Genomic DNA, 4284 nt, shown 5'->3' on the forward strand with positions numbered 1-4284 from the left:
CACTATTCAAAGAGGACTATTGTAAGGTGATTTAGAAGGGGCTACGATATTTTGCTCGAGCAGCTCCTTCATCTGCTTGTCTATCTCCTCCCTATGTATGGGGGGGTACCGATATTGCTTTACGTGAACTGGTATGTCGTCGGTGGTAAGAATTTTGTGAGTTACAGCGTTAGTTTTTCCCAAAGGCTCACCCGGGAGATAAAAAATATCTTGATATTCGTCGATTAGGTTATGAACGTGCGATCTTTCCTCTTCGCTGAGGTGTTCCGTACTGATTATGCCGGTTATCTCGTCGCGGCGAGGTAAGAGAATTAGATTTCGCGAATGAGTGAATTGAATTTGTTTCGTTTGACGACGGTGATACAGCGTTGAATACTCCTTCCACTTCTCTTACCTCTACCGTTGGCATAGAGATATTAACAGTTTTGTCGGAGACGTTTACGCAATTTATCACAGTTTTACCGTCGGAGATTCGCGCAAGGCAGTGAGGTACTAATACGCCGGGTGCCAGTTCGCATTTCTCGATGTATCCGGTCTCGGTACCGGTGGCGTTTACCGTTACATACGCGCTTACGCGAGGCCCAATTACGAATCGATCCTGGGACAGAAAAGGGAACTCATTCCCCCCCCCCCCCCCCCCCCCCCGGTAAGAGTCTTGTGACGAAGGGAAATCTCTGCTCCTTCGGAGAGAAATACGGAGCCTAAAATACCGTCGGCGGGTATTGGGAACGTGGCAGGCACCACATGGAAATCTATTCCCTTTCCTGCAATGGTAATAGTTGCAAGTCCGAGCGTCGCAACGCTTTCATCAGTGATCCCGGTTATATTAATTATACGCTCAGTATCGACCAGGGTATCCGGCGTGAGAAAGGTCGTTTTAATTATATTGGGTTCGGCGCCCGTGTCCACCATAAATTTGGTCGCGTTCAAGAGTTCCGGGGATGAAATTATTACATGTGGAACTCTGGTGTCTGGACTTAGTGTGACTCTTGAAATTCGAGCTCCTGTGGTGTTGGCTCGCTCGCGATACTCCTGACTGGTTGAGCTCGCGGGTTGTTTGTTACCTCCCGTCGCGGACCCGAGGCCGACGGAAGGTTTTGACCGTTTCCCGTCTGTTCGCGGAGACGATTATTGTATTCGCGTTTCCGGCATTCGTGAATATCATGGCCGGGATTTTTGCAATAATTGCAGTGTTTGTTATTAGAATCGCGCGGTGTGTATTCGCGTTGCGGTCGGTACGCCGGTGCGTCACGCGGTTGTTTGCCGCCGGCGTAGCGCGAAGATTCAGGCGGCGGTACGCGATCATAGACAGCGTTCGACATTGGTCGGCGCTGCATCACGTCGCTATATGACTCGCGACGCGGCGGCTGACTCGATCTGTTTGTATCACGGGCGGTGGCGGTCTGTGGGGCGGTGGCGGTCTGTGGCCACCCAGGGCGGGAGATAACCCCCGAACTAGCCCTCGCGTAGGAGGGTTGATCGGCCGAGTCGATGGGTGTATCGGCGATGAAGGCATTAGAGACCGTCAGTGCGTCGTACATGTAGTACTTCGCATAATGGCGAGGCCCTGATTTAGCATACGGGCTGTGGCGTGTTCTTTGTACAGCACTGTATGTGCTGTATGACTTCCGACTGGGGAACTGTTGTCACTCGTGGCATCAGTTCCCCAGTTTACGTTAAACGGTTTTTCAGACCGTTTTTCGTGGGCGGAACACGCCACTAGACAACACTCCGCTGGGCTCAGGAATACATGGGATGCAATCAATCCCCTGGGCAACCCAGGCCGCAAGGGGCAAACGTGCCCTAGCCACACTTGAGCCTCCACGAAAAAGGTACCGCTGGATAGCTCGTGTTCTTAAATACGCAGCGAACTGAACGAAGTGTGGTGGAGAGGAAGAGGCAGCCTCTCCGACTGCTGTCTCCCACGTGTTTGCCGTGCGTGGCGACCCTTGTCGTCGGAAAAGAGGATCCTGGGATCTGAGGGGGCCCTCTCCTGCGGGTGAGACGTCCCCAACACGTACCTTTGGCCTCTGCTTCGGCTAGATGGGCGGCTGGACGAGAAAAGCAGCCCTGGTCCAGTCAATCGGCTTGGAACGACCACACGCTTCGGGCAAGTGGGTTCTGCTGGGCGAGGACGCGGGCTGGGTAAGGAAACCGACCCAGCCAGCAGACTATATTCGGTGCGTAGCCCTAACTCAGCCTTTGGCGGGTTCCAAATTGTGCGGGTCGGTGGTGGCCGGGGAGCGCACTGGATGAAAGACCAAGACACATTATGGGTCTGAACAAAATTGAACAAACAAAAACTAAGCGTCCAAAGACGACGGGTCCAGCTCCTACTCGGAGTGAAGCCGTCGCCGCAGACGCGGGAACTGCAAATGCAGCTGTCAGTCCCCCCGCGTCTGTGAGAAAGACAAGATCCGGGAAGGTGATTAATATCGCCAATCCTCGTGTGATCCTGCAAAGATGTGTGACTCCCACGCGAGCGGTCTCGGTGAAAACCGAGCCCACGGTAGAAGGTACGCCGGACACCGGTAACGTGGAAGTAATCAAACGAGTCGGAGACACGTCACTCGTGAAGGTGCAGTCGGCACCCGAGCGTGTCGAGGACCCTACTGGTGACGGTTGGCAAACCGTCACCAAAAAGTCGAAGCGAGCCAAGCCGGGCGCACCCACCGGCAAGGCCGCAGTAAACCGAGCCAGGAGACCGAAGGGGACGTTCTCCGGGCAGAAGGTACGGCCTCTCGATCTCGTAAGAGACGAAGCCTTTAGGCGAGTGTCCGAAATACGGACCTTTTGCTTTCGACCTGAGTCGAAAGTCAATAAGGAGTCCGGGTCAAAGATACTCGCCGAGGTTGAGGCACTCAACGAGTTGGTCCAGGAGCTTATTCAACGGAATAGCTTCGTCGAAGGGCAACTCGCCGCGGTCAGGGCGGACCTAAAAGCGCGTCCTGCCGTAATGAGTGCGATGCGACCTGGGCCGTCCAAGGGAACTCTCCCGAAGACGGCCTGCAACGCCGCGCAGTCGACTTACGCCCATGTGAACAAAGTCGACTGCAAAGGAGCTTCTCCGGAAGCGGGGAGACGGCCACAATCGCAGCATGTGGTAAAAATCTTCCCGCCGAAGGAAAAAGGACAGAGCAGCGAAGTTACGAAGGTTACTGTTCTGTCCCTCATTAAACCAGCGAAGGAGGCGATCCGAGTAAAGTCGGTCCGACGCATCCACTCCGGTGGCATCGTCGTCGAGACCGACCGAAAGGAGGACCTGCAAGCCTTCGTTGGCAATAAGAAGCTCCGGAGCGCGGGTCTGTCCGTCTCCTTACCTACCAAGCGGGACCCCGAGGTTTTAGTTTACGACGTCCCGCGTCGGATGGGTAAGGACGAAATTGCCTCCAGTATTTGGAGGCAAAATCTCTGCGATGCGAACCAGAAGGATGTGCCTTCGGGAATTCGGGTCAGCCGCATGGCTGGCAAGACCCCGGAGACAGCCAACTGGGTCGTTGCCGTCAGTCCGCAGAATCTTCAGCGGCTGAAGCAGAGGGGTAGCCGAGTTTACCTTGGATGGAACTCCTGTCGTGTACGGGATTTCGTCCAGGTGCTTCGGTGCTACCGTTGCCAACGCTTCGGGCATACCTCGAAGCGTTGTAAATTCAAGGAGGACGTGTGCGGTCACTGCTCCCAAAAGGGGCATACCTTCACGCTCTGTAGCAAGAAGAGTGAACCTCCGGTCTGCTCTAATTGCAAGGACAGAGGGTGGGCTAGTGCACACAAGTCGCGGGACCCAGCTTGCGCTTCCTATCAGGCGGCGCTAGCTTTGGAGTCGTCCCGTGTCCGACTTGAGTGACGGGCAGACGTGGACTTGTCCACTCCGCCATTCGAACGGCATGCTGGGCGGACCCCTCGGGGTTCGTCCCCTCGGGCCAGGCTGAAGCCCCTCTTGCGGAGATAAATTGACATTAACACTACTCCGTCAAGAGTGCCTGGATTGGGTTGGACTCGAGGTGGCAGCGGGAGTAGCACGTTGTCTTCCCCTGTCACGATAACGAACGAGGGTAGAGCCAGACCATCGGCACGCGTCGAGAGAGCGGCTAGTATAGTCCACATAGGACCCAGGCATAGCCCATCTTAAGACTCACAACGACGACACTAACTGTTTGTATCACGGTGGCGGTGGCGGTCTGTGGCCACCCAGGGTTGAGAGGCGACCCCCGAACTAGTCCTCGCGAAGGTTGTTGCTACTACCGAGTCGATGGGTGCGTCGACGATGAAGGCATTTTAGACCGTCAG

Source organism: Megalopta genalis, unplaced genomic scaffold (assembly GCF_051020955.1).
Source record: "Megalopta genalis isolate 19385.01 unplaced genomic scaffold, iyMegGena1_principal scaffold0077, whole genome shotgun sequence".
In the NCBI taxonomy this organism is placed as follows: domain Eukaryota; kingdom Metazoa; phylum Arthropoda; class Insecta; order Hymenoptera; family Halictidae; genus Megalopta; species Megalopta genalis.